This window comes from Sapajus apella, unplaced genomic scaffold, assembly GCF_009761245.1.
Source record: "Sapajus apella isolate SASKATOON/1434 unplaced genomic scaffold, GSC_monkey_1.0 scaffold4, whole genome shotgun sequence".
Classification (NCBI taxonomy): domain Eukaryota; kingdom Metazoa; phylum Chordata; class Mammalia; order Primates; family Cebidae; genus Sapajus; species Sapajus apella.
The window spans coordinates 4,740,232-4,753,953 of NW_022436944.1; the positions used below are offsets into that span (position 1 = coordinate 4,740,232).

A 13,722-nucleotide genomic window follows, 5' to 3' on the forward strand; every position below is an offset into this window, starting at 1 on the left:
CTGATCGTGTTAATGCTGATCTTTTAAAGTGAATGCATCAATACTAATATATTCCAAAACAGTACTGGCCAATTTTATCCTAGTTTGGTGGCTCTGCATTTCACTATATTTTAATTTCTCACCTGTTAATAAATATAACCTCATCTTGTTGATCTACCTGTCATCAAATAGCACTGCAGTTTGAGATGCCAGAATTTAGCATCTTAAATAAATATCTCTAGGATGACCATCTCAATAACAATATGTAAAATGTTTCTTGCAGGAATGAAATATTACTTACACTCCATCTGGAGTAATTTCATCAATTCAAATCTATCTTATTGCTTATAAAAATAATTCTTATACCATGAAGCATTTGTTTAAAGAATGCAACATTCTTTATCACTCCATTGAGAAATTTTAGGTAAGTCCCTGAATCCGAGAATCTCTTTTCAAATTAAGTTGCTATTACAAAATCTAATCATTCATGTCATCACTCGTAGTGATTCAACACATTAAAACTATAGCTCTCTGGCACTAACACCAAAATCATATGCTTCCCTTTAACACCATAGCATCTTATTTTGAAGCTGTTACAATATTCCTGGAAATGGTTTAGTTTGTCTGTGTGATGCATTTTCATTAAAAATACCTCATGTAGAATAAGTCATACTGATTCAAATGATGTCTGCTAAAGACATTAACACACATAGCCAATAAGCATTAATAGGCTTGTTAATACAGAGTGTTTCACTCAATATATTTGCATCACTTTACTGACAAAAATATTCTTTTGATATTGCAGAAAATATTCATTATTATTTAATGTCACTTAAATATTTTGCATAATTCAAGATGTTAAACAAACCTTTCTTTTAAAGGAAAGTAGCACTTGGCTTTTGTGATTTTTCTTATGCATTCAAAATAAAATACTCTGACTTTAGAAAAAACTATCCCTACCACTTCTATTTGACAGCATAGCCATATTCAAAAAATGATTAAGATTCAGATCGATCCAAAAGAACAGAATTAGCTTTATAAGGACATGTTTGGACAGTATTTTTTCCATCATGATATTGCACAAAACAAATACACATACATATTAAGTCATTGTAACAGGCATGAGAGAAAAGAAAGTTAAAATAACTATCTGTCATAGTAATTATTAATGCTAAAATCTTAGTAATGGGATTCTGTCCAATTAGTTTCTGTGACTCTCAAGTTCTGCATAAATTGGATAAAATTTGCTTGTTTGCATCTTGATTTTTCCAAGGCTCTCTTTCCTGGGCAAATCTCCAGATTGGCAAGCTCAAGCAGATTTTAAAATAGCCTTTCCATATATCACCCACACTTGTCCTGCTTGGGGACAGATTGACGTCTGAGCTTTGAGGGTTGTAACTAAGCTGCTTTTCTCTGCAGAAAAGTTCATTTTACTTCAGCAATTGCAGATACCTTCCTTACCTCCTACCAAGTCAGTGTTTTCCAATTGTTTCAGCCCGTTTCCACAACTCAAGCACACCGTTCAAGGTTCACAGTAAAAGGATCCCATGAAGAGCATTTTTTCCAAACTCATTCTTCACTCTTGACATGTTACATAACTTTCCTACGTGGATAAAGTATAGGAATATATTTATGTCTCTTTCCAGTTCAGATAGAGAACTGTTAGACTGGCCAATTTGACATTTGTTTCTAACATTTAAACATTTAGTTTATTCTTATTAATGAGGTTTAATCTTTATAATCTAATTTGTTACATAATTTTAAAATTATTGAACAATTTCAATCCAATCCACGTGTTTTGTTCTTTTCTAAGAGCAAAGCATTCTAAAAAAGCATAGAAAAGGTAGAAGAGAATCTCAAAATAGAAATTAAAAGTAGGAATCTAAAATCTGGCAACACCTATCACATGCAAAATACAACTTAATATATTTCATTTGGTCCTGATTAGTACTAATAGCACACCACTAATGAGGATTAGATCATAGATTCATAGAATGTTAGAATAGACCTATAAAGAATCTATAAGCTGGTCTAGGTCAAAACTTCTATCTTTTCACTTTAAAGAAGAGGAAAATGATTCTCATAGAGTTAAATAACTTGGCTAAAGCCAAATAACCACTTACAGAGCAGATATTAAACCCAAGGTCTCCTAACTTCTGTGCCATTGCACTTTTTCCTAAAAATGTTAAGTATAGCTTATGTAACCGTTTATTAACAGCAAAAGCAGCCCCACATACATGTTCTTTGACAGTGGATCAAGATCATCCTCTTCATATTAAAGAGCAAGCTTTATTACTCACATGCTGATTAAGAGAAGGACTAAAGCACCCGATTTTCCACTTGCTCACTAGGTTACACCTAATAATTTTTCACTGTTTTATTTCATGGCCAAAACAAGAAATGTGGTAAAATAGTATTTAGTTCATATAAGTTTCCAGTAAATATGTATGAAAATGGTTTAAATGTGTATTCAAAGGTTTTAAACAGCAGTTTCGGTGATGATAATATGTTTGCTCTAGAAAAGAATGTAGTGGTTGATAAGGCAATTTTGTTTTGTTTTGTTTAGTTTTTTTAAGAGACAGGGTCTCCCTGTGTTGCCCAGGCTGGAGTGCAGTGGCTATTCACAGGCGCGATCCCACTACTGATCAGCACAGGAGTTTTGACCTGCTCCGTTTCCGACCTGGGGCGGTTCACCCCTCCTTAGGCAACCTGGTGGTCCCCCACTCCAGGGAGATCACCATATTGATGCCGAACTTAGTGCGGACACCCGATCGGCATAGCGCACTACAGCCCAGAACTCCTGGACTCAAGAGATCCTTTAATCTCAGCCTCCCGAGTAGCTGGGACTCCAGGCACGCGCCACCGCTCCTGGTGAGCAGCCAGTTTTGTGAGCCAGGATCACTGAGTTCAGATACCACAGCTTACTCATATGTTAATGAATATAGGCTAATGAAAGTATCGACCTCACAGGGATATTTGATGAAATGTGTTAATATGGGTATGTTGTTGATATTGTTATCAATTATCATTATTATTATTTTTTCAAAAGTTTGAGATAATAAACTGTTTTAAAAAGATTGGCTACATTGTGTTCACAATAATCTGTTCTCTATAAAGGATACCTTTTAAAATAAAATATTTACTGGCAAATTGCATCTGAGGCATTTTGGGTTCAATTCAGAACCATGAGCAATAAGATTTCAACATTAAAAATGCATGGTATATAAACGACTTTATACTAAGCTCCATCTAAAAATAATTGCTGATCAAGGTGTTAAAACTTAAAAATGTACAGTAAAAAGTTTTCTCACAATATCCTCTATTGCTTACTGATTTCATATTCTCCCTCAGTTTACTTGTATGAAAAAAATAAAAACCATATTGAACAAGATAATCTCTAAGACATTTCTGGTCGTAAAGCTTTCTTTGCATTTCTTAATTTTATGTCTCATTTTCAAAGGAAACTTTTGCACTCTCAGAAAGAGTTAACAAAGTAAATGTTTGCTAAAAAGTAAGCATTTCGGCTTTAAGCAATAGATAGATTTAAGTGTTTCAGCTTTATGTAATAGTTAGATCATCTTTTGGATTTTTCTAAACGTTAGGTTTCCAAAAAGAACACTGCGTTAATTTCGTATAAAGAATAGCTTTGTTGAAAGTGAATGATAGGGTATTTATATAACAATTTAGTGAAATTAGATTCCTGAAAACTATTTTAGACAGAGGAGAAGGTAAATATTGGCTTAAATCACAGGAAACATTTCAGTTTTCTTCCTTCTCTGTAAGACCAATGATATATCCACACATGAACAGGCCTTTTTGTGAGGTAACGATTATCTCCAAGGATCATTTAAATTTCAAAGAGAACTATTTACAGATTAATTTATGTTCCCAGATCTATCATTTTCCCTAGTAACCGTTTATTACCCTTCAACAGAGTTCTTCTTCTCCCCATCCCATACATAACCTGTCTTTCTGCAACCTCAATTTTTCTATAATTTCAAGATAACATATAAGCTTCTGTACTCCATTGGGAAGTTGGGTCTTCATTCTGAATGCTCCCTTGTATACACAGTAAATAAATTTCTATGCCTTTCTATTATTAATTAATTTGCCTCAAGTCAGTGTTTTTAGTGAACCTTTAGGGAGCCAAAAGCCTTAACCCCAACAATAAAAAGCTGCATTACTAGTAACTCAGAAATAAGCATACATGCCATATATAATTTTAGTAGGCTTTGAGTCCCTCGACTCAAATTAATTTATTATATAAAGCTCTGGCATTAGATTTTTGAAACCAAAGTAATATTTTGAGGTAGAAAACCATCATATTTATGTAAAAAAATCCATAGTTTGGGGATTTCAAATCGTATAGATCAGGAACCTGAATAGAAATAAAAATAGTGAAGCAACTGAAGCAATTTTCTATTCTTTACCATACACATGGACACTTTGTATATCCCATGTGAAAAATAAGCAGAAGAACCATGTAATTTACTGCCCAAACTGGGACACTTTGATAGTGAACAGGGATATGAATAGTTACAATAGGACAATAAGTATAAAACAGGACTATTACAAAAAAAAGCCATGTATTATCATCGTAAGAGTTCATAAGGAAATTATCTCTAATGATTTAAAATTTATTTTTTCTTTCTATGCTGTAAATACATAACCATGACAGTTCCAGTTGAAAAAGCATTTATTTTTCTACTTTTTTAACAAACATACATGTGTGTACCTTATGCTAAACACTGATCTACACTGGGAAGAGTATTATTAATTTACTTTAGATGACAATTACTGAATGAAGTTACAGGTTTATAAACACAACCCTTAGTTAAGAAGCACTCAGCTGATATGTTCTGTGATGCCGAAACATAGCAGATGATGATTTCTTAACTAATTTTTATAGAAATCTCAAAAACATCTTAATTTATTTATTTCAAAGTCTAAACTATTTTCAGTATAAATTTTAAACCAAGTATATACACATTTATATGTTTAAAATTAAAATAAATATAAGCAAATTATATTTTGCTTTATAAGCCATGCCTCACTAAATACTGTTTGATTGCCTTAACCTACTGAATTTAAAAATAAGAACCATGTAACGGAGGCAATTTCTTTAAAAAGCTTCATAATGGTACAGATATTTCATACACAAGTTTAAAATGTAATTTGAAGATTTTTAAGGTACAATTTTCTAGCTCTACTGTTTGTGGGGTCCTCTTTGACTTCCAAAGTTGGCATAACATTTATTTTAAAGTAAAAATATTTGAACTACAGAAGATGCAGAAGAAATTTTACCAGAACTTATCTGATAAAGTTTAAGTTCCCCAAAGTATAACTGTTATTAACCTTTCCCAAAGGAATTTTGCTGCAAATTCAGCTGCCAAGAAGATAATTCATTTCTGTTACCATTAAACAACACAACAGAATCTCTCATGCTCTCTCATTGAAGCCCTAAAAACTTTCCTTTCATTAAGTTGATATATAGAAACATTTAATTCCAGCTATTCTATGACTTTGTTCATTATTGGAGTTCCTTCATAAGCACATAAATCAACACTGTCTTCTCTCCTGTCAATATGTATATTGTCCTTCAATTTGCAGACCATCAACCACTGGGCCCAACTGAGAAGAGAAAAAAACAATTTTTGCAACACATTCCTAGGTCTGTGATATAGTTTTGTTTTTTGCCTTTGAAAAAGCAACCCTTTTTCCTTAAATTATTTCTAAATGATTTCTAGATAAGATAATAAGCTGTACTATGGTCCAAATGTATTTGGACCATCTCCAGGCCTTCCCATAAGTTTTAAATGCAGACATGTGGGGACACAGTAATAAGATCCATGTAAAAATGAGGATAAGAACCCTCTTCGGAACCTGAATCTGCCAACACCTTAGACTTCCCAGATTTCCAAACCATGACAAACAAAATTTTTTGTTGTTGTTTACAAGCTAACCAGTCTATGGTATTTTGTTACAGTTTCCCAAAGAAATGAAGACAAGGTAGTATTGTTTGAGGCAGTGAATTTTAAAAATATTCACGTTACTCAATGTTAAAACTAGGAATATCAAATTTTTGTTAAAAAAAATAGTTATGAGATTAAAAAGATTATATAATTTTAAGATGACATGGTAATTTGGAATGTACAGAGAGAGTTTATGTAAATGTTTTGATGAATGAATTATTTTAATCACTAATTCAGTTGTAGTTGTGAAGAGATTTTTAAAGCTACTCTACAAATACAGCAAAGATAAGTAGAATTACATAGTTATTCCATAAGAAATAAATAATATACAGAACATAAAATATTCTACAAACTAAAATACAACAGCAGTAATAGCTTGACTACCCGTTGAGAACTTTCTGCAACTCAGAAACTTGAAAGCAAGGGGCCTAGCCATTGAACACAAAACCACTAGCTGGTGATAGTCCCACAGGTAAAGCTTGCAGCTAGCTCTCAAGCAAATGTTAAATAACAAATGAGAAAGTCCACCTCAGGAGAGTAACCAAGACAAAAAGTGCCCTTTTATCTGAAAATTATTTTTTAATGTTATCCTAAGAGATATTCCAAAAGTATTTACTAACACTAACCAAGGTGGTGTGAATAGCCAAGGATAAGCAATCAGGAGAAAGTATTTTTTCCAGCAATGAAACATCCATGAAGTGTGACAGAAAAGAGACATATGTCAGTCCAAAGCGTTAGTAGTGCACAACTGCACAAAATATCAGACTGAGTGGAGGTTAATGAAGCAAGGAAGAAAACAATGAGAAAGAAGAGAGGGGAAAAAAAGACTTTTTTCAGTAACTTATTGCAAAGAGGAAACAAAAGGAAGCTACAGATTTAGAGACTATGAACTTTAGAAAAAGCTGTTGAAAGGACCAGATAAGAATGACAATAGTATATCTGTCAAGGACAGCAAATCCTGCCTTTCGAAGTCCTAATGGCACAGGAGAGAATGAATCTGAGAGTGGTAAGAATCAATCTCCCTTTACAATTGTAGGACAAGGTAAACCACAGAGGAACAACCAATGAAGATAAATAGAGACAGAAGAAAGTCACATTTTCTTTATCATTCAATTTCCTTCAGGTTGCATCATACTATCAAATATTTTCATCCTTTATCCAACACTTTCACTTTCACATGCCCTTGAGTAAAATGAGCATTTTATTCTCCCTGGCAGGACTCTTCTTATTATCATAAATTTCAACTGAAATTTATAATAATTTTTACTGGGCACTAATTATCTGAGCAGAGTGTGGGGGATGAATGGGGACTACTGCACATATGAGCACAGAAGCTACCAATGACAGTGTGGGCAGATGGAGAGGAGCATGTTCTGAAAGCCATGCTTGCATTCTCAGTGGAGAAGCTTACAGCCTGAGGCAAGTTCTGAGAGAGGTACTCTGGGAGCGGGACCAGCCTCACCAACTGCCACGGCATGGGTGAGGCTTTTTAACCACCATCTCACTCCCTATGGTGGCCATGAGAAACCCTACCTAAAGGGCATCTTAGACCAGATCCACCTATCCCTTTGTTTCACCTCTCAATAAGTTCTTTATTTCCATCTGAGACCACATTATTATCAGCATTTGGTCAAAAATCATTCAACAAGTCTCTAGGAATCTCCAAATGTTCCCATATCTTTCTGTCTTTTTCTGAGCACTCCAAACTGTTTCAACTTCTGCCCATTACCCAGTTCCAAAGTTGCTTCCACAGTTTCAGGCTGTCTTTATAGCAATGCCCCACTCCTGGTACCAATTTTCTGTATTAGTACAGGCATAAGAATACTACCAAGGACTGGGTAATTTGTGAGAACAAGAGGTTTAACTGACTCACAGTTCCACATGGCTGTGGAGGCCTCAGGAAACTTATAATCATGGCAGAAGGTGAAGTGAAAGGAACGCACTTCTTAAATGGTGGTGAAAGAGAGTGAGAATGCAGCAGAAACTGCCACTTTAGAACCATCACAGCTTATGAGAACCCCACACTATCATGAGGACAACATGGGGGAGACTGCCTTATGATCAAATCACCTCCCACCAGGTCCCTCCCTTGACACATTGGGATTATATTTTGAGATGAAATTTGGGTGGGGACACAGAGCTAAACCATGTAATTAGGAGAAGGAGGAGAGCAGCACATTGAGGAGTCACTCCTTGGTACAAAAGAATCTGAACAGCAGATCTTGAGTTCCAGACCATTTCACTGAAATAGTTTATCCAAATGAGAAGAAATCAGAAAAGTAATTCTAGTAATATGACAAAACAGGATTCTATGACACCCGAAAAGAATACACTGTCTCCCCAACAATTGATCCAAATCAAGAGTAAGTCTCTGAATGGCCAGATAAAGAATTCAGAAGGTTAATTATTAAGCCATTCAAGGAGATAACAGAGAAAGGCAAAGAACAATAAAAATGAATTCAAAAAACAATACAGGGTATAGATTAAAAATGCTCCTGGGAAATAAATAATAAAAAGAAAACACAATCACAACTTCTTGAAACAAAAGACCTACTTAGAGAAATACAAAATGCACTGGAAACATTCCACAACAGAACAAGTAGAAGAAAGGACTTCAGAGCTCAAAGACAAAGCTTCCAATCAGAAAAAGAAAAAGTAATCAAAACAAATAAACAAAGCCTCAGAGAAATTTGGGATTATGTTAAATGGCCAACCCTAAAACTAATTCGTGTTCCAGAGAACGAAGAGACACCTCAAAGTTTGGAAAACATGTTTCAGGAAATAATCAAGGAAAACTTCCCTGTCCTCACTAGAAATCTAGACATTTCCATAGAAGAAGTTCAAAGAACACCTGGGACATTAATCATAATAATCAAAATATCTAATTCAAGATGAAGGAAAGAATTTTAAGAGCTGTGAGGAAAGCATCAGTAACCTATACAAAGAGATGGTTTAACAAACACAAGTCAATGAATGTGATACATCAAATCAACAGAATTAAAAACAAAAATCATATGGATCTTCTCAATAGATGAAGAGAAAGCATTTGACAAAATCCAGCATTGCTTTATGGTTAAAATCCTCAGCAAAATTGGCATCAAAGGGAGATAATTTAAGGTAATAAGAACCTTCTACGACAAACTCACAGCCCACATTATACTGAACAGGAAAAGCATTCCTCAGGAGAACTGGAACAAGACAAGGATGCCTACTTTCACCACTTCTATTTAACATAGTACTCAATTTTTAGTCAACAATTTTAATTTCTTCCTGAAAATTGTGTCATATTTATCTATTAATTTTAATGGGTAAATGTGATGCAGTCTATTCCAACCCAAATTCTTTTTCTCAACTGAATGGTAAAAATATACTTATGTAAGTTATAAACAAATATGTGGAAGTAAATAATACAGTTTGAACATGAAATTCATTGAAGAAAGAAGAATTCTATATCAAGTGGAGGTTGGTAGAAGAGGACTGCAAAAGACTCATCTTTAGAAGGTAATAAAGAGTGATTGACTGTCTTACAGGCATCTAATATAAGAACCACATATACTTAAAATAATAGAAATAACAATGACATTATTAGTTTCTTACAGGTTTTTATTAGAAAAAATTATTCAATGCTAAATTTTAGATCTAGGCTTCCTGTTAAGAGACATCACAAAAAAATTTGAAAAAATAAATCTAAACAATTACATAGGCAAACATCTGTCAGGCATCTAAATGGCATATTCATAAGCATTACTGTAACTGTGAATTGACAATATTCTGCTATACATATTATTTCATTTCCACTATTGTGTTGGGAAGAGTAGAATAAGCCTGATTGTGAATTCAATGTAATTTTTCCAAAGTGAAGATTATAACAAGAAGAAAAAGAGACAAAAAAATCCTGATAGCTCCAGGGAATTTTGGATTCAATACAGATGTCTCTTAGGAATTGGTTCTCACAGTACTTTGCAGAAATGGTTTGATGCATATTCTAAGCAGACCATTGCATAAATTTTTAAACTTCATATTGTTGTTACAGCAGTATTGATAGATAGAAGTAAGACATTTTAGAAAGATATAATGCATGTTTAGTAATTACACTGAGAGACAAAGAGAGGAGTTTGCTCTTTGACATCCTTTCCCTCATCCAAGCAATGTGCATAATGAGATGGTTAGCTAGGCTGTCATAAAAGATATGGAAGAGGTAAAGAATCTGCTCCAGGAATAAAACTCAGTTTTGTTCAAATAATTTCACTAACTGGCTGGCCTAGAGAGAACAAATAGGTGGTAGATAAAACAAAAGAACAATTAAGTAACCTATCCAAGGTCATGTAGCTAATGGATGGTGGATCTAAAATTTAAATTCAAGTTCTTATCAATAACTTCTCTCCTTCAGAGGCCTGGCACAGTGGTTCATTCCTGTAATGCCACCACTTTAGAAGGCTGAGGCAGGCGGATCAATCACCTGAGGTCAGGAGTGTGAGACCAGCCTGGCTAACATGGCTAAACCCCCCCTTTACTAAAAATACAAAATTATCCATGTGTGGTGATGCATGACTATAATCCCAGCAACTTGGGAGGCTAAGGCAGGAGAATCACTTGAATCTGGGAGTTGGAGGTTGCAATGAGCTGAGATTGTGCCACTGCACTTCAGCCTGGCAACAGAGCAGAGACACCGTCGAACATACATACATACATACATACATACATACATAAAACCTCTTTCCTTCAGATAAAGTGGCTACTCTATATGCCTATGCTTCCAAATCTATTAAATTGTGTGCATGAACATACATACACCACACACATTTGCGTTCCCACATACACACCAATTTAACAATGGAAACCTACTTATATAAGTAATAAACAACAGTTTGGCACTAAGTTGTTATATATGTGTGTATATACATATATACACATATAAACATTCACTTCTATTAAATCTTAATATTAATAAGCTTTCTCAATGTTATGAAATTAAAAAGTAGCAGACAAATTTGAGCTCAGATATTTCTAACTCCAAAGCCAGTGGCTCATTCTTTGCAATCTCTTTCTTTAGTCTTTAAAAATATAAACAATTGAGGATTTCATACCATAAAATTACATCCCCTCATTCTAAACAACCATTCCACCACATAAAACTGGGGCTAAATTGGGGTAGGCCAGAAAAGTTGCTTTTATTTTTTAATTCTAAGTTATGTTGAAATGAACTTTTCTATAGTTAAAGTGTCCTTGGACACTACAGAGATTTTACAAGAAAAACAATTCAAGTTAAAAGTTATAAGGGAAAGGTGATGAAATGCTTCTCTCCACAGATATTCATCCCAACGAAAGCATTACCAACTACTACCAACTATAGATAAATTTTCTTTTCTCTGTTTATGTAATAAAGGAAAAGCATGACTTTACACAAAATCTAGAATTGAAAGTTTATAATTTAATGTTCTGTCACTTAAATAATTTCATCTGTGGAGAGGACCAACATTTACTATTTTCATATCTAAGATTTTTCTCCTCATTAAAGGAATTCTAATATAAAACTATTTGAGATTTTAACAAATCAATTTTCTATCCTGAAAAAGAAACATATTGGGCTACCCAGTCCTATTTATACTTTTAAATAACAGCAGTAGTTAGAGAAAGGTCAATTACCTAAATCTGTTTTTATAAGCCTCAAAAACAAACATGATTGCATACTAATGGATATTATGCAAACTTTTAATAAGCAATTAATTTGAAAATGAATTGTAAAACTGGAATAGGAAAGAAAAAATGGAGAGAGAGAAAACGTTCAACTTAATTATGTTTTCAGAAGAATTTATAGTTAAGAAGTAATTAGAAAAAAAAACAAAAGCATTTATAATAATATTTATTGCAATAACATATATAATAGCAAAAAAAACAGAAAATAGAGGCACATCATAAATTATCCAAAATACCAAATAGCATAATTAAGAAGGATATTAAACAAAATTGTGTAGTTAATACAAACTATATTTTTCAGAAATAATGACCTACAGGCAGAAGTTAAGGAGTCTGCTATAACAAAAAACAAGACAGTGTCTTAAAAACAAAAGAAATGTATTTTTCAAAGTTCTGGAAGCTGAGAGTCTGAGAGTGCCAGAGTTGTTGGGCCTTTGTGCAGTTACAGACTGTCAACTCATTGACTCCTCATATTACAGAAAGAATGCTAGAGAGCTCTCTGAAATTTCTTTTTTCTTTTTTTTTTTAATTTTGGTTTGTTTTGGTTTTTATATTGTAATTGAAAACAGCCCTGGACAGGGATATCATAATTTCAAAGGCAAACTAAACATCATCTTTCCTACAGTCTGCATCCCCCAAAGGAATTGCAAGTTGAGGGGAACAGACAGTTTCTGCATAATATTCATACTTACATTTGTGAACATTGGAATACAGACTTTCCATATGCACATTACCTATATAATAAAAATGTACATGACATGAGTATATGTCACTGTATAAATGTACAGTTTTAGAAATCTTGAACCCACGCTTCCTGTTCACATCAGTTTCTCCTCTTCTTCCTCCCTAGTGAGGGCCATCATTTAAGAGTTGGACAAATGCACAAGTGTCATTTGTTTTGGTCTGGGCCCAGAATTTTATATACTCCTTGTGTAATACATGGGCACATGCCATTGGATGCAGCTTACTGGGCTGGATGAGTTTCTGGCGCATTAGACACAGCTTACAGTTGGTTGGAGTATGTGAAGACTTTCCAGGATATGAAACTTGGGCAGAAGGCAAGAACATTGGGGTACTGATTTGGGCCAGTGGAGCAGGGAACAAGGGCCGGATATGAACAAGTAGCTGAGTACTTGCTGCCACCTGCTCATGTTCTGCTAGACATGCAGCAACCAACTGGTAAGTCCCTCCATTGTCAGGCCTGCCATGGTGGTATGTGCTCTCTTGATCTGCTGAAGAATGTTGGTCATCTGGGCCTTATTGCACTGTGGGAACTGAGTCACAGCTTCTCCAGGATCTTCTCCAATTTGTCTACTGGGTGGGACTGGGGAGTTTCAGTAGAAGCCTTACCACCACCCAATCCTAGGGACGGTGGGATGGAGGAAGCAAGGGGCATGTGTGGACCATGGGGGCTGACAAGGGAACTCAAGCCAGGGCTATTTCTGCCATGGGAGCCAGGAAGGGGTGAGGAAGGCTGGCTGGGCTGGGAAAGGGCAGAGTTCAGGATTGGGAAAGACAAGGAGCAGGGACCTGCACTCAGAAATTTCTAAGGGCACTAATTTCATTCATGAAGATTTCACCCTGTTAGGTTTTCAACCTAACCTAAATGAATTCTGAGGGAACGTAAGCATTCAGTTAATAACAATAGAGAAAAGTGTTATTTTTTTTCCATTTAACTTCCTTAGAATTTATTCTGTGTGTTCCATACATTTCCAATTAATGAAAACATGAATGCCATCCTTTTTTTTAACCTTTAAGTTCAAGGGTAGATGGACCGGTTTGTTACATAGGTAAACTTGTGTCATGGAGGATTGTTGTAAACAGATTATTTTATTATCCAGGTATTAAGGCTAGTACCCATTAGTTATTTTTCCTTATCCCCTCCCTCCTTTCATGGCCTACCCTCAAAATGAAAATCAAAACAAAAACAAGATACCATCTCACAGCAGTCAGAGTAGTCATTATTAAAAAGTCAAAAATTGCAGATGCTTTTGAGACTGTGGAGAAAAAGGAAGACTTTACACTGCTGGTGAGAATATACATTAGTTCAGCCATTGAGGAAGACAGTATAGCA

General features: G+C 34.6%; 1 long non-coding RNA gene across 1 annotated transcript in view; it reads right to left on the reverse strand.

Moving 5' to 3' along the window:
- Window positions 1-256: 256 nt before the first annotated feature.
- Window positions 257-13,722, reverse strand: part of LOC116538918 — a 145,679-nt gene continuing 132,213 nt past the window's right edge. The window contains exon 2 of the long non-coding RNA XR_004263846.1: window positions 257-1,582. This is a non-coding gene — a long non-coding RNA (uncharacterized LOC116538918). The remainder of the gene's footprint in view (window positions 1,583-13,722) is intronic.